Here is a 25,131-nt window from a genome sequence, read left to right on the forward strand (position 1 = left end):
AAATATCTATTTACTGTATAAGGGAGGGTAAGAACCAGGAATCCTAAGGCTGAGTAGTTACAAATTACAGTTAGTCTTAAAGAAAAAACATTGAAGTCAGTATCCAGGTTACAGCCGTACTGGTCTACAGCAAAAAGCAGTCAGGACTCATAGTAGGTATGATATCAATTAAAGAATATTTTTTTGCACAAATCTTGTTGGTTTAATAAAAAATATCATCTCTACTATGAGTCTTGAAGTCAGCAGGACTTCTGCACGTGCTTACATGCTGAACAGGGATGAGCTTATGCAGGAGTCCAAGTGCATTTCTGAAGCAAGGCCAGAAGCCATATCTTCATCTCATCATTTGTTCTGAAAACTGAGTTGAGATCTAAGTCTACTTGATAGTTTCTGTGTAAATTACTACACAATACGCACATCAAAGGGCCCCTGTTTTTATATTATTTCAGCAAACTACTTGTGTCTTAATTCTTGATTCTGACATTGGAAAAAGGTCAGTGTTGCCATGTCTTCATCAGAAATTAGGCAGAAAGCAGGGTATATTTTCACCTTACAGACTGACTAAATCAGAGGTCTAATCAGCAAATGAAGCATCTGATGAAGTGAGCTTGGGTTCACAGAAGCTCAAGTTTTACTTCTGACTTAGTCTACAAGATGCAAACCTATCCTGCCTTCTGCCTGACTTCAAAAACCATGACTAACTGTCTTTCTCTGTTTATTAGAGGTTACCATACGGGTATATATAAAATATTATCACCGTATCCAAGGGAAAAAAGATGAAATTAATCTCAAATGCAAATGTATTTGTGTATTTTGAAACATCTTATAGACACTGAGGACCTGACCCAAATCCGATAAAGAAGTCATTGACTTCCATGAGATTTGCATTAGGCTCTTAGTTATTTGATCAAGGGCTCAGAACATCTCAAGGGTCAGACCAAAGCTTAGGTAGTCTATTCAACAGGGGCACGTCTGTACAAAACCAAAACCATAACCTCCAGAGTACCTTGACTTCACAGGCAAACTATGCAAATAAAAGTGGATTTAAGTTGACTGTAGTCACAAGCTGCACGTTTCTTTGGACTGTTTATCGAAACTTTCTTTGTCACACTGCCTGAAAGCAAAGGGCAGCAATGGCTTAGGAAGGAACTCTGGCAAGGTACAGAAGTGTCATTAAAGTTGGTCAGGTGACCTTAAATATGCATTTCCATGCTCGGCAAGATCTTTGTTTAAATTTAGCCATAACTTGGGAGTTACAGGATTTGTTGTGTTTCCAGTTTTTGAGAAAGTTACATTCTTATGGTTTTCCCCTTAAGCAACTGATCTTCATTTTACAGTCTAACCATGTTACTTGCCTCAGTGCTACAAACATATTAGGCTGGATTATCCAGCCCAACCCAACTTTGCTTGGTGTGAAATCAGGATTAAGGGACAACGGTAGTCTTATATCTTTTGGCTCTTTGGTCCCGAGGCCAGCAAGCAGCAAGCATGTCTGTAAGCAAGACTTCCAGCAGCCTCTGAGTTACTCTAGTGAACTCATGCTTATCTGAAAAGGAAAAGTATAGTAACATATGCAACAATAGCAGCGGATCTTTCTCCCTGGTAGCCATCACACATTTCTCAAAGAGAAAACTTTAAAAAGTGCAAACTGTAAAATTTATCTAATTCCACAGAGGGGGGCCAGGAGAGCTGGGGAGTGGGGAGCCCTTAATAAAAAGGGTTTCAGGATAGCTAACTAGGATAAAGGTCATACAAAGTTTAGCTAGGCTCTTTAAATAATTAACAAATCAACATGGGAATTTGTTAACTACTTAATGTAGCATTACAAAGACCTTATCCTACTGAGCATACAAGCTAATGTGAATGTCTAAATAAATGAAGAATCCTCAGGAGGCTGCTTCAAACAGTTGTAGGGCACAAAGGCTCTGTACTGAGGTTAAAGATCTGGCCCATTCAATTTAAGGCTTACTGATACTGTAGATTCTCCTTTAGGACAGTTGGAAGTGCAATCTGTACCACCAGCTTCCTCTTCATAATGATGTCCAGTTTTTGATGCTGTCTCTTGAGGTTGTCTACTACCATGGAACTTGACCCCCAAAGCATACATCAAAAGACATATTCCCCCAACCCGCCTTCATTCATCACTCAAGAGAAACTAAATTTTTGTCATGTTTGTTAGTTTGTTGGAGTTCACCTGGTCATAGCATGGGTTTTGCATTTTGATCAGAGGACTGAGGGTTGCAGTCACCCTGATCTCTTCCAGAAGCAAGTGCCAAATTAGTAGGCCTATTGACAAGAAACCTTTACCTCCCCCATGCACATGCCTGTTTCACTCCCGAACTTGACAGCTGTGTGGTTCCAAGTCAGTGTAGCTGCTGCAGGAAGTCATGACCTCGTAGGCTGAGACAGTCCCTCAAGTAACCAAGGCCAGTTCCATGGAGAGCTTTTAAGATGAAGACGGAAATCTTTAAACTGAGCCAGTGTACAACAGAGCCAGAGGAAAGAGCAGAGCATTGGGTGTGAAATGTTTTAAGTGACCTGTGTGCCGAGCGGACAGGCTGCCAAGTTCTAATCCAATTTTTGTTCTGCCAGTGGCTTCAGACACAGATACATGACTTAAGTTAAAAATGCATGGATTATTGTGGCTAAATCCAAATCTGACAGGAGGGGAAAACTTTTATTGCAAGCAAAGTATGGAAAAAGGATGTTGGCTGCAGTGATCTGATTATCCAGAAGCAGTGAAACATCTGCATCAATATACTGAGGATAAAATCCTTGTGCTGTTGAAGTCAGTGGCAATTTTGCCATTGATTTCAATGGGATGAGGATATCACCCTGAGATTCTTGTCTGTCTTACTGATCTGATACCATGTCAGTAGCTGACACTATGCCATAATGTTTGAAATACCATCAGTAATCCCCGGTTCAATTTTTTTTTTCCTGAGTTTTGGCTGCAAACTTATGGTCATGCAGGAGGTCCATGATAATGCAAGCTCACAGATCTCTTCCATGCCCTACCCACTGGAGTGCACTGCCTTTTGATGCATGCCACAACAATGTGCTACAATCTTTGAGCAATTCAAAATGAAGAGAAGAAAGAAACAAAGCTAGACACAGAAGGGGGGGAGGCAGTGTCAAACACAGATTTGCCTCTGGGGAAAGAAAATCAAACACAAGGAAACAATTTCAGACCAAGAATCAAGGGTACTTGAAACACGTATAGTGAATTTCATCCGATGCTCTCAATACGTTTTCCACATACTAATTGAATTTCACAGTTGCCCTTTGTGGAAGGTTAGCAGTGCTCCCTCCTTTATAGAGGAGCTGAGCCTGCAGGTCCCATTGATTTAAGTGCTATCAGAGATCAGGACTTCAGCACTGGTAGGTGCCCAGAACCTCTGAAAATCTGGCCACTACTTTACATGCCTACAGATGGATTCAGACAATTAGCTGCAGTCACCCAAGTTTGAAAAAGTAGGCCTAAATCAGTAGAGATATATTCCCATTTTACAAATGGGGAAAGCAGAGCCAGAGAGAAGTTTTACAGACTCATGACAGAGCAGGAAATGAAAACAAAGTATTCCCAGTCCCCTGATCTAACCACTCAACCATGCTCCACATTTTAGGTATCCTGATATACAAAAACAGTTATATTGTTAGGACTTCCATATTCAGAATCAGATATACAGTGCATGCACAAGCTGGAATGAGCAGCAGACACCTAGAGGGGTAAGGAATGGAAACCTCCAGAAATATAGCCAAATAAAAACAAAACACTGGAAAGAAACTCCTGGGTCATTGAATCAAGCCTCATACTATTGCAGGCAACCACATGATATAATAATATCATTCATAAAAATATATTAAACTCCATCTTAAAATTAGTTAGCTATTTGGAAACTCCTGTTTGGAAAGCTGTTCCCGAATTTCCCTCTGCCTTCAGAACACTGTGATGGAGTCTCCTGTAACATGTCACTGATTTCCCATAGAGCAATGGTGTTCAACCCATGGTCCACAGACCCTTGGGGGGTCCACAGACTATGTCTAAGGGGTCTGCAAAAGGTGACAATGACCAATCAAAAGTATGTGAATACCCACACTTGCAAGTTAAAGGGGTCCGTACTTTCATTCAAAATTTCCAAAGGAGTCCACATCTCTGTTCAAAAATATTTAGGGGTCCACAAATGAAAAAAGGTTGAAAACCACTGCCATAGAGCATTACAGCAAAATTCAATATCTTCCATGTTTCAGGGGTGTTGGTTGTAGCCATGTCAGTCTAAGGACATAGGCAGGCAAGGTTTGTCAGGTAAATCTGCTATCTTTTATTAGACCAACGAAAAAATAATTGGAAAAATTCTTCGTTGCAAGCTTTCAGGTACAAACACCCTTCTTCAGGCAGAGGGAACGTATGATAGTAAAAGATATCAGATTTACCCAAAGATCCTTGTCTGCCATAGAGCATTACAAACTTTTTCATTGCTGAATCATTGCAAAGCACATTGTGTATCATGAACTGAGGCAATATTGGAAGAAACACGTGGATTATAACAGCTTTGACTGCTTCACAGTCACCAAACGGGAAAAAGTCTTAAAGAGTCTGAAAGATGTGCTGCTTACTACACCACATCTTACCAGAATTCATGAAACAACCTAGGCCCTGTGCTCGCGTGTGGCTGACCTAGTTCTACACAAGACCCATCAACTCAAGGTCACTCCCAAAGAAGTGGCGTATGGCAAAAGTTACTGCCATCCCAAAACCTGGCAACGACCTCACACTGGAGGCCAGCTGCTGACCAATCACACTACTGTCTGTGTGCTACAAGGTCCTTGAGCACCTTATTTTACCCAGGGGTAGCCACCCTCCCCCCTGCACTGCTCCCTTGCAGTGAAGAGAGGAGTTGAACATGCAGTGCGATGCCACGTACCACATGGCCATCTGGACGCCGCCATAGAATTCAAAACTTTGCTGTTCTTTACGTATATTTATTTGCATAGGCAGGGTATAATCTCTCGCACCCTAGTGACACAGAAATCAGAGGGTTGTATTGCAGAATTTATGCCTAGCCTTTTTTCCTTGGCCATGCATCTCTCAGAGGAAGGCCTAAAGGTGTTTTCTCTAGGGCATTACTACACTGATATAGGCTACGTCCACATGGTAAACTTACCAACCCTAGCAGCAGGACCCTCAGGCACAATTGTGCTGTTGCAGGCAGGCAGCCTCCTAACCCAGAAGCAGTACAGTATAGCCACTGTAGAGCAGCTGAGCTAATTAGCTGGGGCAGTCTAATTGGTATTGTCACTCAGCAGGGCTAATTCTAACACACTCCAAGCACCATGCAGAGGCAGCTGCAAGCCTTCTGGTTTAGGAGGCAGCCTGCCCAGAGCAATGTAGCAGTGTTTGAGAGCACCACCGCTGGGAATGATGTTTACTTTGCAGACCTGACTATCATCCTGTTTTCTTAAGAAGCACTTCTGTTACCCAGCTTGGTTTTAGGTATACTTCAAGTAAACCTGACTTTTAAATCATCTGATCCTGCAGATTTTTAATTTGTCTGTCTGTCTGTCTCTCTCAACGCCCTCCCCCAACCTTGCCAAAATTTCATCCCATTTTCAGTGACTCTGCACATTATCTTCCATCTGAATCCTGGTGCTCAAGTTCTCAGGCCAGGGAGTAATTTGGGGAAACAAGAGGGTAATTTAAAAATAAAAAGTAAAAATTAATTTCATGCTGGGGAAAGGTGTGAGACTGACAGCTCTTGCAGATAAAGCTTATATATACATTGAGCAGGGATGGTGTTTCAGGCTCCTGAGCTGTCAATCCAGTGCTTTGTACACACACTACATTCACTTAAAAACAAAAAACAAAACCCTCTAGGGCAACTAGTTATGGAAAAACACCACTATCTCACCACCTCTCCACATGCCTCTCTGGGGGGCAGTGATCAAAGGTGGGAAACCAAAGCATGCAACTCCACTGGGATGTGAAATGCAAGTGATCATGCCATGAACCTTCCTGACAGGTATACTGCACATTAAGTGTGTCAAGATTTGTATATCTGCTGTCACAATGCGGTTTTACCACTTCTTGATTTCCTTGGTACCTGACTGGCAGCTTTAGACATCAAATTACAGTCTGAACATGACAGGCTGCAGCCCCTGACTAAGGCACTAGATCAAGCTAATTGAAATAACAGATATGCCTGAATAGGAGTTCCTTAAGAAAAATGAAACCTTAACAACAGCTGCATTTATTTCTAACATAACTAGACTGGACTTATCGACTAGCTGGCATTTCTGCTACTGCATTTGAAGTTTATTGATTCTGAGAAATATGGAATGAACTTCAGAGGGGTCAGAATAGGACCTTGTGCCCAAATGAGACATACAATGATTCAAAAACACCAGATAGAGCAACGGGAGAGGTGAGAACCTCAAACTGGTTTCTAGTTCATATCCAGCAAAGATGGCTGTTTTTGAAAATCGTTAGTACCTGGTGGTTGGCTTGGGCCTTACTGGAAATGAGCTGAAAGATCCAGTCCACCTTTTAATGTACAAATGTTGCATTACAAGAAAATATCATCTTAGTTGCCACTTTATCAATTAACATCTTTGGTGATATTCTTAGGAGGGTGAAAGAAGGATGCTGCACAGTCCTTTCAGTCAGGGTGAAGCACATTGGCAAGAAATGTGGAAGAAGTTTGCATTAATGCTGACCTTGCCAAGTGTGTTCTGGGGAAAAGGAAAGATGACTTCAGTCCCCAGAGGCATTAAGCCAGCAACATTCGCAACCAAGAAAAGGAAAGAATTTAGAAGTTTGGAACCAATTTGCATTGACTACGCCTGAAGAAATCTGCAGAAAAAGGGGTATCTGGTGGTTTAGGATTTTAGAGGTGCTCTTTACCCCAAATTCACACACCCATACATGTATGTGGTGAGGAATTATTTTCACAAGAAGACCTCTATGCAATATGCAAAAACATAATATGATGTAGTGAGATTAAGGTTTATTTCTATATCATCTGGAATGCACATTCAATTCTAGGAAGGGAAGAGATGGTATTGTGTGTAGACAGGCCATTCTGAGGTAGATATCAAAGATGGCACAGATGCAAGGAGTAGACCATGAGCACTACTGTACTCCTTCTATAGCCCGAATTGACTGAAGTAGACCTTTAAGTCCTTATTTTCAGGCTGTTTTGCTTTAAGATCTATAAGCTTTGTCTAACTTTTCATGCAAATACTAGTAAATCTTGTTCTTTATGATCTCAAGGCTCTTCCTGAAAGATCAGGTAATATTCATGTGGTCTTTTTGGGACTGACTGTCATACCAGCTGCAGCCAATCCTTAATTAATCTGACAGAGCCAGGGTATCCAAGGAAGTGTTATTTGGACAAGGTAGATGTAAAGAAAATCAGTTCTGGTATTCTGCTAGTGTTTTGAATGTTTACTGTAACTACTGCTATTAATGTTTTTATTTTATTAAAAATAGAATAAATGTATTATGCTTGCCATTTTTAAACACATTCTAAAGAAAGTTATCTAATAGTTCAGTAAAGGATACTTTCATGAGGTTCAATAAGGACAAGTGCAAGGTCCTGTGCTTAGGACAGAAGAATCCCATGCATGGGTACAGGCTGGAGATAGATTGGCTAAGCAGCAGATTTGTAGTAAAGGACCTGGGGATTACAGTGGACAATAAGCTGAATATGAGTCAACAGCATCCCCTTATTGGAAAAAAGGCTAATGGCATACTGGGCTGCATTAGTAGGAGCGTCGCCAGCAAACTGAGGGAAGTGATTTTTCCCCTCTATTTAGCACTGGTGAGACCACATGTGGAGCCCTGTGTCCAATTAGGGAGCACAAAACTAATAAATTCTGCAATACGGTAGTACTTATAAATGCAGTGTACCCTGCTGCAGAGTTTTTTGCAGGCAGCAGCACAGATGTAGATGGTGCCACAGCTAGCTGGGGCATGGAGTATTTCAGTGTGGGGCTAACCAGCCAGCAGCCCCTGTGCTGAAGCACCTCATGCCTTAGCCAGTCCCTCCACTGCATGTGGAGCCCAGTAGGAGCAGCCTTGGGCTGGCAGGCTGACCTTTCTCCTCCCCCCCCATGTCCCTTTCTAGCCTCGGATTGGGCTCCACATGCTGCACACATGCTGCAAAAAGATCCAAAGTTTATTTGTGCACATTGACTGCACGTGTAGATGTGCCCAGTAAGGGCATACAGTGAACTACCAGTATATGAACAGGCAAACACACTGAAAAAGATACAACACGCAGTAGTACCGAGGGAAAAGCATTCCTCTTAGATAGTTAAAAGTGTGTCAAGCCTTTGAGGTGCACTCATTGAAGGGCTAAGGCACTAAAATATTGAGGGAGAGTCTGAGGATATCTTCCAGGGGATAGGGAACCCATCAACAACATTAAAAATAGAGGTAAAAGAGCCCAACAATTCCAAACTTCATAACACTAGGAAAGTGCAAGTCAGAGGCTATAAGAAAAATGGGATGGGTTTATTGCTCTGAGAAACATAGGGCAAGTAGAACCACCAGAGTGGATATACTTGCTGGTCAATGAAGGAAAGCATCAAAAATAATCTTTTGCTTACATATAAACCCCAAAGATCTAAATAAATATAAAGAGGGATTTTTTTCCTACTTCCTAAAAGGGGAGAAATGTTTGGAGAGATGGATGATGCCAAATATTTGTCTGTACTTGATGTGTCAGCAGGATTCTGACAGATACCCTTAGAAAAACATAGTACACATTTGTACACATTCAGCATCCCTTTGGGGGATGCTGTTTCCTCAGGCTGCTCGCTGCTTTGCATTTGGCACCTGAGGTGCTTCACAGGAAAATATAACACATTTTTTATGGTGTTGGAGAAAGTAAATTTGACAGAGGGGATGCTTTAATTGGGAGGAAATATAGAAGATCTTGACCAGAGGCTCTGAGTAGCTTTGGAAAGAACTACAGCGAAAGGTAAACAAGCAAAAATGTAAATTCTGCATAGCAGAAATAAAAATATCTGAGGAAAGGGTTAACACAGCAAGGTGTACGGGGAGATAACAGTGAAGCTGACACTATTACCAGCACACCTGCCCAAAGAAACAAGGAAGGGGTTCAAAGATTCCACGGTAGGGTGAACTATGGAGGGTAATTTGTGTCTAACTTAGCCGCCCACACCACCAGCTTGAGATCCCGACTGGGCAAGATGTCTTATCGATGTGGGATGCAACTCTTAACAAAACTCCTGACAGAGCACCCAGATCTTCTACTGATTTCAATGGAAGCCAGAAGTTCATTGTCCCCACAGTAGGCTTTCATTTAGGAGCAGGATACAGATATGGTTGTTTCATATTACCAGAAGAGCTTGCCCTACTGTCCTAGCCAACTTCTATGGCTGATACCTATATGTGGCCTCCTTGCATGTCTCTTATGGCTCCAATTAGAGACAGAATTTTCATTTAGTTTTGCTTTGTACTGTTCCTACTGTTCCCACTCCAGCAGTTCAAGGAAGGGGCCATGTATCCTTACCTTCCAGGGCTGCCAAAAAGCCTAATTAATTAATGAACTGTGTTCTGCCCTCATTCTCGGTGTACCATTCTGTTCATGTCAGTAGGGTCACTTTTTTTGTAAAGCAGTTTGAAATCTTCCAATAACAGCTAGGTAAAGGGATTATTATTTGCAGTTAAAATACAGAGAGGGGGCATGCTGAACAATGATGCATATTCCTTTTAATCCCAGTGAATGAGCCTAGCAAAATGTCAAATTTCCACCATTGTTCAGGGAGGAGTTTCAAGACTAGTTGCCTTCCAGCACACTGGAGACTCCAAAGAAACTTGTTCTTTGTTTAATTGCATTGCTATGTATGTGCTACTGCAGTGTGGGAAGGGGAAAGGAAACAGAAGACCCTCTGAAGTGCAGATGAATTCCTGTTGCAGCTTGAATATGCTAAGCAATGCTAAGCAATGTGAAAGAGTAAGGCCCAACTTTCTGTATATCTAGGAACTCACAAAGGGAGTGTCTGCAGAGACATCATCACCTCAAGCAGGACCATCTCCTTGTTTAACTACCATTTGCTTTTATAATTAGGCTGCTCTAATCATACAGCTGTAGGAAAAAACTTTGTTCCCTTTTGAGACGTTTCATGCCAGCCAAATGTGGATGCTGCATGTTTCCCAACAGCCACAATTAGTATTAGGGAGGGCCATGAGGCCTATGACCATGTAAGCATGAGAGATATACATGGGAAGGGGGTAGGGCTCATATAACATTTTCTGCAAAAAGGAAAATGGACAATAATTTACAGAGCCTGCCCACCACATCAAGGGAGGATAGGCAGAGGAACACTTAGACTTAAATCCAAATTAGACATCAACTAGGTACGGAGGTACTTAACCTTGTCAAGACTGAGGAACTACTGGGCAAATGCAGAAGCAGAATTTTAGATGCCTTGGCATCTTGAATGTCAAAACTTGAAATGCTAAACAGTGGAGACACTTCCAAAATTATGCAGTTGCCTGGTGGTTTCCAAGATTAAAAATTTAGCCATTGGCATCCACATTTTGCTGCAGTCTCACATTAAGACACATAAGCCCATTTTTGGAACTGAACCCTAGTGCCTTCTCCCACCTCATTTTTCCTACTGAGCCATGATATTCCACTTCTTTACAGTGGCATTGTGCAGAGTACCATCTGCAAAGTCCTCCAAAATCCTTAGCTGAAAGGTCCTATATAAATGCAGAGCATTAGTTCACTCTTAAAAATAAACAGGAACAGCAACGGGTCTCAGGCACTTACCTACCTTTCAGTCCATACTACAGTGCAGTGTTGAGACTTCCAGTGCTCCACAGTGCCATGCCATCAGCGAGGTCTCTTTTCTATCTTCTCATATGTCATTGTCTGCATAGAAGCTGAAGGTCATCAAAGACCTCCAGAGAATAAACAGGAGTCCTGCCTGACATTCCTTCAATAAGTAAAACACTTTTGAGTAGCAGAGACTGCCCAAATTATTGCAGAGCACATGACTGCCACTGAACTTGTGTGCACACCCACTGCACTACCATGATCTAACTCATTACAGTGCTTAGCAAAGCACTTTGAACCGCCTCAAGCATGAAAAGCACCATATAAGAGCACATTTGATTCCTGTAAAAAGGTATTAAGGAAAGTTAGAGGCACTGCTGATATGCACAATGGGTATAATTGGCAATGTTCACAGAAGCAAAATTAAAGTTTTAGGCATCAATGCCAGAGGGCACCATGTGCCTAATCCCCTATGCTTTCGTGATTGGTGTTTCCTGACTGTGAGCAAGGCACAAAGCTAGCTTGTCTTTCTGAAATAGCTATCCCTTCTATATCAGATCTAAAATTAGGAGTCTGGCCAATACGTTTTCTCCAGTTATTTGAATTAGTTTTTGAAGAGAGAAGCAAAAAACTGCTGACAAGTGCCTGGCTGTCTTTCAGTCCTTCCCATTCTGCCATTACCCCTTATCAGTTTAGTTATGGTCCCTATATAGATCACTCTAACCATTTGTTCATGATTCCCCTAGTGTCAGAGCTCTGGACATGCACCTTATTTTATATCCAACCTGCTATTCTTGTGCCATACCTTTTCATGGTACAATAGGCACCTCAGTTCTGCCCTGCAGCACCTCTGTTGTTCTAGTCCTGGAGCTTACCCAGCTCTGCCACAGAACCTCACTCTTGAACTGTTGTACCTACTTGCTATTTCAGTTATTGGCTTTTACTAAGCTTTGTTAGGGCACCATTGCTCTGACCTTCAATACATCCGTTAGGTCTGGCCTGGCCCTTTCCTTACTTTCTTGTCAACCTTGCCAAATTCAGAATTTTTCAGGGGTTTCTTCTGTGAAATGGACGCATACCACAGGGACTGGATTGAGATTGCTAAACTCCTTTCCTTGAGTGACTGACAGAACTTGACTGGCATATAGTGATCCTTAGGAGCCTGAAAGTGCTTATTGTCTCCTACATTCTAGGAGAATGAGTAACATCTGGGTGTGTGAAAGTTTTCATGCTGGCCTAGTACAGAGTCATGGGATTGGAGCAGATAGGAGTTGAGGTGGGAGTGGAGCAATGTTTTACATTTGCACCCCCAAAAGTTAAGGGGTCCCACAGCCCCTATCCAGCATTGCATTGCCAGAAGGTCAGTCATGAAACCTGAGCATTAAAGATCAGAGGGGGGTAAAGGGAGATGAATCTTTGGGGTTCCCAAAGAAGCCCAACAGGACCCCTACATTATGGGATCAACTGGGAACATGTTCATTGCCTGGACTTCTAGCCTGCCATGGTCCTTACTCAGCTATTATTGCTACAATTCTCATAGACTTCAATGGGAGCCTGCCAGAATAAGAAGAGCATAAGAGCCTTAAGATTTAATATATTATGAACTTGGACATCATGGAATTCCACTAACAGGATCAGGTTATGGCCTTGGATCTCCACATAAGGCCTAGAAAAGTATTTGGTAGAATCCAGTGTTGCCTCATATATTGTGATTCAATGACATGTCTGGGTCCTGCCATCCCTTTCCAAGCAAAACATCAACTGACTTCACTAGGAGCAAGGGCCTGAGTTACAGCTGCAGTGCTGGGTCCACAGCAAAAAGAGGTGCCTAGGGAGAATGCAACTGTAAACAGGTTCTGGTGCATAGCATACTGGCTATTAAGTGTATAGGAAATGTTATTTGTGAGCTTACATCTAAAGTGCTGACTAAAAGGTTTCCCATACTTTTCACTTAGTTTCCTTTTCTGTGCTGTCCTCCTCCTCCTGCCACTGCCAAAAAACTGTGGCTGCAAGAGAGAAGCTTTCTGATTTGCAGGTACTAAGATGGGGAGTTTTCTTCTTCTGCAACATTTTTTTTTAAGTTTAATTAGTATCCACAGCCAAATTAGCCAAAACTAATGCCAAATCTAAGTGTCCAGAACCACAAGTGGCCCTACTACTGGCAAACAAACATCCTCCAGCCCACCTGGGGCTTCAGATGTTTCCAAACCCTTTGGCAGGCATCCTACGTGCAGGCCCAAGCCCAGAGGTTTGGGGTTCAGATGCCCCCAAGTTTTGCTTCCCCTTAGCCATAAGGCCCTCAGAGCAAGCAAGGGAGGAGACTCCCACTTCCATAAACTGGGCTTAAAGCCACTGCACCTTGGCAGGTACTGAACCATATCACAAGAACAGTTCTCTTGGGTAGCACTTCAGGAAAACTGCCTTCTTGGACACAGATACATGGTATTTCCCCTGCCAGGTTAACAAGCCACTACGCTTGTCCTAAGCCTTCAAGAGATGTTAAGAACAGATTGAATTTTATTAGTAGATGTTAAGAGTCACGAACCAAAAAGATGACAAAGCCAGTAGGGAAATACAAATCACCCAAGCAAGGGAGTAACATAAGAGGGGTGGGGGTGAGGAGGGGAATGCAACCAGGTTACAGAACATACGATATTAGCCAACTAAGCCTGGGGGCGAGGGAGGGGGTGGGGGAAGGGGAGGCAGGGGGTTCACAGCGCTGAGAGAGAAAGAAGATAGATGCACACAAACCCGTACAATGGTCCGCAGCGATGGAGGGAGTGGGTTGGAGAAAGTGTCTCAGTCCATATAGAGTCTCATTGCGGGGGTCCTCTTCAGGTGGAGCAGGGTGGTCTATTGTTGAAGGTTCCTCTTGGAGTCCCTTGGGGCAGAGGGGGGTTCAGGTGGTCCTCTCTGGGTCTGGTCCAGTGGTGGTTGGTCTGGCGGGGTTGGTGTATTGGCGATAGCCCATGATGTGCTCTATGTAGATGTTGCAGGACCAGCAGATCATGTCAGACACCATAAGGCAGTGCATCTGCTTGGCGTAGCAGCAGGAGACACAGCAGGCATGCAGGACGCTCTCACTGCTGGGGTCCCAGGCTGTTGGATCATACTACACTTGATCTTAGCAGCAAAATGAACTAACCAGAGAGAACCTCAGACAGGGTCACCTTACCATCTTCTGCTCAGGGTCCCAACTACCCTCTCACTAGTTCACCCCACTACATCTCCAGTGACTTCCATAGAGTGATTTCTGCCTTAGTGAGAGCAGAACAGGTGCTAACTAGTTCCAATTATAATGGAACTTCTTGGTGAGATGAACATCTGCCCCATCGCATCATTTCTAGAGCCTATCTAATGGTAGCAATTTAGACCAGAAAGACAGCTCCAGGCCCTTCCCATCTGACCACTGAAGTCCTTTAACAATGTGCTGTGGGGGCTGGTCAGTCCCCCCTCAGCAGCAACAGAATTACATCTGGGTCTGCTGGACCCAGCTGTTGTAGACTGCTTTGAGAATTGGACTCTCTAGCTTCATTGCTTCTGCTAACTGTCTCTGACTACTACCGCACTTCTTGTCTGCTTGCTATTAACACACCAGTGTGCTGCAGTGTTTGACATTCCTATAACAAACTTTGATTTATACGGCCTTATACAATCCTTCCTCCTTTGTGTGGCCTTGAGAACAGCTTAACAGGCATAGTAAAGTAGAATCCATTTCAAACAAGTCACTACCAAAGGAACAGACCTTTTCAAAGAATATGACTTCTGTGAATCTAACCCCTCCTGTCCAGAATAATCAGGGTTCCTTTATAAATGCAGTTTATTTAGGCTTGGCAGAGACCGGGTCTAGCACATACTCCAATGAGTAAACTTAAAAAAAAAAAAAAAAAAGGTGTGGTAAGTTCAAATGAGATTTACAGAGTTACAGAATAAAGGGAAGAAACAATCCAGAGATAAAATATAACGTGCTATATTCACAGCTCAATCAGTCAATTTACAGTGACTCCAAGTACTTGAGCAGCCATCCAGCAAAAAGGAGTTTGGCTCCTCATTTTACAGCATGTCTGGCCGTATATGATTCTTTACCCCATAGCGAGGCAGATGACTAGTGCTCCTTTCCACGCCCACTGCTCGCAGAAAACCTGTAAGCCATTGTGTCACTGGAAGTCACGTGGAGTTATTTCAGTGTGCGATACCATAACTCATCCTGCCACCAAAGCGACAATGTCTACTAATAAACATGCTCATTTCTATAGGGAGATGCGTTTTGTGTTTTTTTAAAGTTATCTTGACAATTATGTGCTGAGTATACCAAATGGCAAGGGCTGGGGGAGGGAGGGGGTGGGGAGAAAGCCTTCAGCTCAAAAATTATTGTACCTATTTTTAGGCTCCTAAAGTCACGCTGTGCTGCTCCTCCTCTGTTCTGATGACCCAGCACGTATCATTCTGGGTTGTCACAGATCCCAGGCAGTCATGATGGATTGTGGAGCTGTCCTATGGGGCAGCGTTAGGGTGCTGGGGGGATGACACGTAAATGAGAAGCACAGTTGTTCTGAGGGGGGCATATACTAGTTTTATAACAATACTTATAAAGACTTTATCATTATCTCTCACACACACACACACACACACACACACACGGGAAGGGGGAACAAACCTTGTCAGGAGCACCATGTAATAATGCAGACTCTACTTAATGAATCTTCCTCTGTTGGCATGGACATTTCAATAATGCAGCAGGTCTTCCCTGCCTCTGGGACTTCCCAGCATGGTGCTTGCTGAGGAACCGCGGTGACACAAGAGGAGCTGGCCAGCAGCAACTTTAAGGAACTGAAACAATCAAGCGAAAAAAGAGCCAGTTAGAATAATTTCTTGCTTATCATCCCTTTGCCCCATTGCTAATTGGAGCACAAGGAAAAGGGCCCTAAATTTAGGGCAAATTAATTTTCCAAAGTCTCTATCATAGACACATACATGGTTTCATGTGTAACCCGTGATAGTTTTGTAACACTTTGGTGCTCTGAATTAGAGGTGAAGGTTATAAGGTAGAGAAGTGCTATTACCCCATTTTACTCACACAGACAGACAACAGGCTTGTCTAGACTGCTCTTCTGCTGTGCCCAGGAGCTCTACCGTGAAACCCGCCCTGCCTACTTGCTCTGCCTACTTGCTGAACCCTGGAAATGAGGCAGTGTAGTCACCTTAGAGCTACCCTGAGATGTGCCAGTAAACATGCATGAGACAGACATTTTGAAAGCAGCTTTGGACATATGTTCAGGGTTGCTCTGAGGCTATCATGTAGTCTTATTTGGGGGGATTTTGAGTATGCAGAGTGTGGAAGAGTGAGAGGGGCACACTGCACAGCAGCACTCCCAGGCCTGGCAGAGAAGCAGCGTGGAGAAGGTCTACATGACTTATCTGACGTGGTTCCAGAGATTTACCGGCAATCAGAGAATCCAAGCCAGGTCTCCAGAGTGTCACACTTCCTTCATTGCTGGCCTATCCCTCCTTCCTAGACACTATTTTTAAGGACCATATTATATAAATCAGGATTATGGAAACATTTCTCACTACATACTACTTACAGTTACCCAAAAGCAAATATATTGGGCTACAGGCAATTAAAAACACACTGGTAACAACTTGCTCCAGTTCTCATAGCACCAAGCACCCAGTTGAAGAGTACAAATACAACAGCAAGAAAAAATGGTGTGCTATATATTTTAGGCAGCAGATAATTACCTGACATTTTAGTGAATCTCTTCTAAATAAGTTCTTGATTTAGGAATAAACCAGCAATAAGAGGTCCAATCCCTATTTTGCGACCATAAAATGTTTTTATCATCAAAGCATTATATAGCTATGAGCTATGCCATTCATTCTTCTGAGTGAAAAAAGCTTCCATTGGCACCAAGTTGGAAAATGAGCAGAGGAGAAAAAATGGGGCTTGATGCTGAATAAGTTCCTATTGACTTCAGTTCAGCAGTATGAAGAGCTCCTCGTGTCTCACAATCAGCACCCCTGCCCCCCGCTTTTGCTTAACGGCATATGGTTTCTCTGCACCGTATATCACTTTAGTAGAACATGTTTTAAACAAAGGCTGGTGAAAGGTTCACACAGCATCAGGGTAAGCTATCCGTATTATTTAATCACTATGGAGGCATGCTGTTCACAGAATACATGCTGGAGCTTGAGTCTAGAACAACCACTTTTATTATCATTATGACTATGGATTTGTAGACAATATCTGCTCCCCTTCTTTCCATGCCTGTGCCTTTGAAGTCAGGGTAACAGCTTTTGGATTCAAATCCTCCGATGAGACTTCCTAATTTATTAGGTAAAACATCTGGAAAAAATGAAGACTTGTGGCAATGTAAATCCCCAAGGAGAGGAGGGAGGTTTCAGCTGAACAGCCCTCCAGTCCGAAAACAAGGAAACCTGAGCACTGGTGAGTTGATTGAGATTACCCTGAGGTTCAAAACTCAGGATTAGAGCTAGCCTGGCAGCATTTCACCCACTGGCCCAGAAACCGTCATGCAGAGTTGGTCCAGCCTGGAAACACAAAGAAATACATACATTAGCTAACAGCCCTCACTGTGTGGATCATGCAACAGCAAACTAAATGATTTTCATGCGTTCTTGCAGCTTGAATGTCAGTAGCAATTCTGCCCTTGACATTAATAAGGTAACTTCCGTTATAAATCATTGCATACTGTGAAAGTAGTATGAAATGTAAAATAGAGGCCTCTCTCTCTTGCAAAAGAAAAAGAAAGCAGCCAAAGCCAAGGGTCCAAAATGCAGAGCCCCAGGCACCTATACGACATTGCTATTATATACTGGTGGGGAAGAGAGAGGAGGAAGGATTTTTCTATCCCCCAAACACCTACCTCTGAATAAAGTACCAGTAACAAAGATTTTGAAAGGCAAAGAAACAGGGACCCCCCAGTATACTGAGCAGGAGGGAACAAAACCTGTCCAGGTGACACACATGGAGACAAGTACTTTATGAACTGGAGTTCTGGTCTTAGTCAGATTGAACCCGGCACTAAGCATGGAGAAAAAAAGAGAGAGAAGCTGACTATTGATCAAGGAATACTTTCTTTACTGCTGTTTCACTGCCTACTGGTTTGGTTTTTTTATATACATTTTTAAAAGGAGAGCAACAGCAGAGTTGGAGATCACAGAGGTACTTGACTCCGAACTATTTACGTTTTCTGCACTTCTTCACACGACAACTCCTATTCCAAATTCCAGAGCTAACGCTGTTTCCCCGGAGAGCCATCTTTTGACAGTTATTTTTCCATCTAAATCCCCCTTCAAGCAATTTGAATAATATAGTTCAAATAGTAGCCTAGATGCCAAGGTTCTCCTTTTTCTTTTTTTGGAGGGGGTTTAGGGCCAGGAGGGAAGTGGGGGTGGAGAACATTTTTTAATCAGATAAATTATTGCTGGGAAACCAGCCACTTTTCTCTGTTCAATTTATACTCTATGGGGACTCCATCTAATACCCCTTCTCTTAGTGTGAAGCAGGACCAGTGAGATGCTATATCAAACCAGGGAGGAAGAGAAAAGATGGGATGGAATACAGGGAATGAACAAGGAACTGGGGAATGGATTGTATAAAACAACAAAGAAAAGTGGAAAATCCCAAAGGAGGAACAAATGCTGCAGACAATTAGAGGAGAAAGAGAAAGAGAAAAGGTTTACTACATTTAAATGCTGTCAAACCAGAAGAGGCTAAGACTATGTGATTTGAGTTAAATGTAGTATACCCTATAAGTGGGCTAGAATGGCTCTGGGGATTAGTAAAGCTTTATAGAGCCTTTCACCTGTAGGCAGTGGGTTCAATTTTAGCCCAGCTGATATTTGTAGCTGAAAGCTGTTCCCTTCAAATGGCTTCTTGATGTGAAATGAGTCTGATGATTTCTCTCCTGTTTCCCAGTGGCAGATGTTCATCGCACCAAAAAGTGCTATTATAATTGGAACTAGTTAGCACTTCTGTTGGCAAGGAAGGAATAAAGGTATCTCCCACCAAATGAGGCTTGCAGTGCTGTCTATACACACCTCTGATGATCTTCAGCATGTTGGTAACACATAGGGGACTCAAACAAGATGAGGCTCTATTGTGCTGGGCTGTGGTACACACAGAAACACCAGGGGCAGAAGAAACCACAATTTAAGCAGACATGGCAAAGGGGGCTAGGAGTGAAAAACAGGGGCACAGAGAAGGGAAGTGATTTACTCACGGTCACCTATAAAATCTGTGGAAGCACCAAGATGGAATCCAAGTCTCCTGACCCATGCTTTAACCATTATACCACACTGCTCTCCATAAATCTCACTTTCTCTTTAATAGATTAAAAGGATTTCACTCCCAAAACTCTCCAATCGAACTCCATTCAAGTATTATGAATCTTTCCCATCGAAGAAATGAAAGGGCAATATAGGCTGCAGAGGTACTACAGTAAAGTGATGTAATGAATACTTACCAATATATTAGGATTGTGGCATTCAATCACTTTGGGTCCAAGGTACTTGAAAGAGATGCTCTTTACTTAGAGACCAATTCTAACTGCCTCTGCATGACAGGATACAGGTTTCCAAAACTAAGCCACTCTAAGCTGCGGTTCCCAAAACCACATCTTGCTTTTCTAGCCAAACTTAATACTTAACAAACACTGATACAGCACACATTTAAAAACCGTTTAGCCTACCTACTAACTAAATCCACTAATAAAGTATGATTAACCACTGAGGGAATTTGTAGGCTTGTGAATCACCCAAGAAACAGTAGAACTACTGTTGTCAGGAGGCAGTAAATCCATTTGATCAGGCAACATTAGATCATGAGGGCTATGTGCTTGCCCAACTGAGACCTTCTCAGGGAAAATGGTCAGTTCTGTGCCCTTTATCTCCCCCTCCTTCCTGAAAGCTGGAGAGGGAGTCACCTAGTCTTCCTCACGCTGCTTGTCTTATGGTATTCTGGATCTTAAATCATCTCTTGTGTTAGAGTGCTTGCTGCCTGCATAATAAGCTTCATCTTAGACAGCATGGCATCTATTCATAGATTCATAGACATTTGGGTTGGAAGGGACCTTAGCAGATCATCGAGTCTGACCCCCTGCCCTGGGCAGGAAAGAGTGCTGGGGTCAGATGACCCCAGCCAAGTGTATGTCCAGCCTCCTCTTGAAGACCCCCAAAGTCTTTGAGAGAGCACCACCTCCCATTCCAGATTTTGGCAACCCTAACTATGAAAAAGTTCTTCCTGATGTCTAACCTGAATCTGCTCTCTGTCAGTTTGTGTCTGCTGTTTCTAGTTACTCCAAAGGGTGCCCTGGTAAACAGAGCATCTCCTATACCTTCATCCCCCTCCCCCCCCAACCAAATGAATGGTGTGGGAACTGCTTTTTCCTTTGTCAAGGTGTAATTTTGGGTTGCTTCATAGTCTGTCTCTGGGATTTAAGTGTCTTTGTCAGAGATTTGGTTAGCCTCCAAAATGGGAAGGTTGGCTCTTCAGTATTAGATCAGCCATGAACTTTTCCACAGTTTGACTTTCCCTTTATGATCTCAGGTTAAGAACATCTCTCTCACATTTCATTTCACGTGGAGTGCAGGGCTCCTCAAATTTCTGTAATAGAGTTTCATAGCCACCTCTTATGCTCAAATTAATCAAAACCTGTTAAACACATCAAGTGCATCAGAACCAGCTATTGTCAGAAATGGGACTGCTTGCTGCTATGCTCCATGTTACTGGCTCCCTTGGCTTGCAGAGGAAATGAAGTGCTCTTACAATTTTCCTATTGATGTTTCACATTTCCAGAGTTCCAGCTCTGGTGAAGCTGGTAACTGCTCTATTCTGCCACTCAGATTATTTTATTTTTATTTATTTTACCCCTGGTACCATGTGATGTCCAGGAGTGATTTGAGCCGGACATACTTAAAAAAGATCCTAACTAGTCAGTGGGCGCATCTACACAAGATGCTTACTGCACAGTAGCCTAATAACACCGTGAGGTAGTGTGCCAGTCAATAACTCTGCTAATATCCTACTGTGTAGTGTTATTAGGCTACTGTGCAGTAAGCATCACCAAAAAACCATGCACCAGTGCTACTGCGCAGTAACTGTAGTTACTGTGCCTTTAGTTAGTACTTCATTAAGCAAGTACTAAACTTCGACAGTACAGTAAGTACTTCAACAGTATAGTTCTTAGTAGCACAGAGAGCACAGATCAGTGAAGAGCAGTAGAAACCAGCAGGTAGTATGGCGAACTGGCCTGTCAAAGTCTTCAGAAAAGAGAAGAGCGAACAGGTCCCCAGACTCTGTTGTGCAAGTGGGGGTGTGGAGAAAAGAGGACTATGTGCTAGCCTGGTTGATAGACCTCTTTTACATTGGAAGTCAAAGGAAGGCCAGGGGTTAAGTAACCCAGGGACCTACATGACTCCAAAATGTTGTTATTCTGCCTTGCAGTAGGACACCATAACTATGGGTACAGTCTGTGCCACTCTTACATACTTAAAAAAGGGCTCTGAGGTGTGTTAAGACCGTGACTTTTGTGTGCTGCTAGTTGGAGGCTCACTCAGAAGGACTAGGTCAACTCTAGGATGTTTCTTCCTATTTCAACAATAGGATGTTTCTTCCTATTTCCCACTAGTGCATGGTATTTCTGGTGACACAGTCAGCCTGGCCTTCCTGTAGCATGTTAACCACTGTTTTGTTTAAACCTGCCAGGACCAAACTAAATGGTGATTAAAGTGCTGGTGGCCAATAAATCCTATTCCACTGGCACTCTTTGTGTCACTACTGCTAGCGAGCCAGTGGGAAATATAAAGAGAACTGCTGAATAGAGGAGACCTGCTGTTTCCATGAGTAGCATTTCCCTGAACTTGGGAAACAAATCTGTGCCTATCCATAGCACTTGAGTTTCCTGCAAGTTTCAACATGAGCAGTCTCTGCTGGATATAGCTGTCTGTGCCAAAAATAACACTTTTACCCCCAAAACATTTGTAGGATTTGAGCCACTGACATCTCCCAGGAAACTATGAAAGGCACTCTGCATTATTAACTTCTTTGCTCCCTTTTGCTCTGTAAAGACCTTTATGTGAGATCCAGATCTTTGTTTTTTACGTGTGTCTGCTGTTTGTTCTTCACCTGAAGTCAGACTTGTCTATTTGGGGAATATTGCCTATGGTTACTTTGGTAACTTCAAGGAGGCTTTTAAGCAGGGCAAGAGCAGGAAGGAGAGAAAAATACAAATATCCCTAAAAATAAAAAGGAAGGGAAACAATTCCAAGTAACCAGATGATAGATTTTAGCAGCACAATCATTTCCAAGTACAATGATCACCCTCCCTTCCCTCCCTAACACATTTTCAAGTGCCTTAGACCATTTAAAATGGAACAGGACTGGAAGAAACACCAAGCTTCTGTTTCCCTCAAACTACATCACTTTTTCCCTGGCCTCTTCGTTTCAGATGCTCCATGTAGCTTATTTGGATATGTGGGACTCTCTCTACTTTGTCCAAATCTCTGTGTTGCTGTTTTGGAATTTGTTTAATTTAGACTTCTTAAATTTTAGTTAACATGGAGCCCTACATTTCTCCATTTTGAGGGGAAACCATAGGAGGACAAAAAAAAGCTGTGAAAACTCAGCACAAGAGATTTGAGGCACAATTCTCCACTTCACTGCAGGCCCTTTGCAGAGCTTGGTTGGTGGAAGAGGGCTGTGAAACTGGTGTAACTGGGAAGCTGGGAACTCTATGGAGGGGGAATCATCAGAGGGTGTAAACTGGCAACCTGTGATGCCAGATGCAGGACTGAGGACAACATTTCTGAGCTCTAGCTACTCCCAGCTACTAAAATAGCCCTTTGGAGCCATCAGCATCCTGGCATATGTTAGAGCAGGGGTAGGTGACCCCTGGCACGAGTGCCAAAACATGGCATGTGAAGGCATTTTGCTTGGCACGTGTGCCTCAGGGCAGACAGTGGGGAAGGAGCCAGGGCTGCGCTGCCACAACAAGGATCGAGCCCCTTGCAACTCCTCTGCTGTCTGCCTCTGGTATGCCAACATCCTACAAGTTGAGATAATGGGGGGTTTTGGTACTCTGCCCAAAAATGTTGCCAACCCCTGGGTTACAGCATCCCTGAAGCCAGGAACTAGCTGGTTACTCACTAGGTCCAGGCCTGAGGACTAGCAAAGACGGCATGAAGACATCTTTGCCCTCACTTCTGCTGGGTGTTCTGCTGGGCACCAGGAATTGGGCCTGAGAATTCCCCAAGCATCCTGCAGCCTTGAAACACAGGAGAGTTTTCTCTGTTCTGTGCTTTCTATTGCAAAGGAGCCCGATTGTCTGGAGCGGCACCTGCCACTCCTTGAGGCAGAGCCAGTGCAGAGTGCTACAGAACACATGCACTCTGTGGTCTTTCATGGAGACTTTGCCTTTGTTCACTTTCAAATCTGCCTTTGCTCTTTGTGCCTGTGTAGCAAAAAAAACAACATGGAGGAATAAATTCCAAGCGGGTAGAAGAGATCTGAAACCTCATGGAGGAAGCAAAGATTTGGATCCCAGGGCAGGTTCATGGAGTTTCAGCTGCCCCTAGCACCTTGGCTCTTACCTACCTGTATGCCACCCAGCTAGCATCATCTCCTGCCTAGGTTTGGAACTGGAAATTCACCTGGCAAGAGGAGCATGCCCTACATGCCGGTCAATCTGGCTTTGCCCTCCCAACCCAGCACATAACAAGCAAATCCATGGGTTCTCAACCATATGATGTCTGCAAGAAGAGATGTCTGCAGGTTCCCAGGGAGAAAGGAGCTTGCCAAACAGCACCTGCTGCTCCCTTACACTTGCCTTTTGCACTCTTTTGCTATTCTTGTTTACTCACTGAATATTAGGAGTCCATTTAAAAGGACTCTGCTGAGATCCGCAACCATGGTAGTGACACACTTTTCTCAGAAAGAGATGTGTCCCCTCTTCAAAAGCTGGACTGTCTTTGGATCAGCCCCTTCCACACCACCTCCTTCTAGGAATTTCAGGGTTGCTATATACAGCAGTTGAACCCTGGATCTGAAGATGTCTTACCTGCTCTGGGAGACTTCTGTTGGTTTGCATTAGTGGGTCAGGAGCACTGGCTAAGGAGCAAGAGTTCGTACATTCAGATTTCCTAAGGAGCTCAACCCTCACTTCAGCACCAGGTAGCTTGATTTTCAAAAGAGCTCAGCACACTTGGGGCTTGTGAGGTGCTCAGCTGGTTTTGAAAATCTGGCCCTTCTTGCACAAAAGAGAAATGATGGAGATAATCTTATTGGTATGAATTTGCTGCCTCTATGGCACCTCCTTAGCTCATTCCCAGGAAACTTTTTCTTTTAGGCTGAATTCTCCCCTGAGCTGGTAGATCAGTGATTGTACCAGGATTTGATACCTTCAGCCATCACACAGATCTTCTGTGCTGGATCTGGCCCCTCATGCAGCACATGCTCTCCATTATCACTAATCCAGGAGTCAAAATTAGCTGCAACTAGAACCTCAGAGAGGATTAGGTACACAGACAGACCTGAGTCACCACATTCAGATGCAGGAAGGGAGCCAACCCTGAACTTTCCCTGAAGTGTGGGGATACAGAGCTGGCTGGGCCAAGGTTGGACCTGACACTGGTTAGACAGAAGGTGGTTCATTGAGAAGTTGAAAAGCAGAGAAACACAGATGGAAAAAAACAAAACAGAAACAGCCGCCTAAAGCTGGTCCTCTAACTTAATGCCATAAACTTGTTTCCCTTCCATTACTCTTTGGGTTACATTGTTCGCCTTGCTGCAAATTGTTTCCACATTCTGCATAAATAGAGGATTGCCAGAGAGGGGGAGGTGAAGCAGCAGGGGGTTGTGTAGAGGGGGAGGAGGGAAATCAAACTGCTTTGTTACTCTTGAAAGAGAAGGTTGAAGACTCTGGGAAGCATTTTGGATCTGGAGCCTTGACAGTGTGAGCAGAGACTTGCCATCCAGCCATGTACAGACCTGGATGGAGAAGAGTAAACAAGGGAGAGATTATATATAATTATAGACAATCATGTTGCTGGGGATAAACAGGAATCAAAAGCACGGAGGCACTGGAGTTTGGCATATCCCCAAGCCCAGAACAGAAGCCAGCCAGCGAGAGGCAACGCGGCTGGAAAGCTCTTCCCATTGGGCCTGTTTTCAGTTAGCTCAGGGCCTGTTTTTTCCTTCTCTTTTTGGCTTGAGGCATTCCCCCATAAAGAAAAGAGTCTGTCCGATGGGATACAGAAACCAAACTGAAGTCAGCAGAATCCTTGCCTGTGACATTAATAG

At 43.4% G+C, this 25,131-nt stretch overlaps 1 long non-coding RNA gene across 1 annotated transcript; it reads right to left on the minus strand.

Annotated features, from left to right (window-relative positions):
• Nucleotides 1-13,434: 13,434 nt before the first annotated feature.
• LOC149852492 (uncharacterized) lies at nucleotides 13,435-16,943 on the minus strand. Its single transcript, XR_016439355.1, has 4 exons — nucleotides 16,554-16,943; nucleotides 15,469-15,641; nucleotides 15,189-15,326; nucleotides 13,435-14,681 (listed from the first exon to the last, which is right to left on the minus strand). It is a non-coding gene; the product is annotated as an uncharacterized LOC149852492 (long non-coding RNA).
• Between the last annotated feature and the right edge of the window lie 8,188 nt (nucleotides 16,944-25,131).

Source organism: Crocodylus siamensis, chromosome 15, assembly GCF_052110815.1.
Source record: "Crocodylus siamensis isolate JL-2025a chromosome 15, ASM5211081v1, whole genome shotgun sequence".
Lineage (NCBI taxonomy): Eukaryota > Metazoa > Chordata > Crocodylia > Crocodylidae > Crocodylus > Crocodylus siamensis.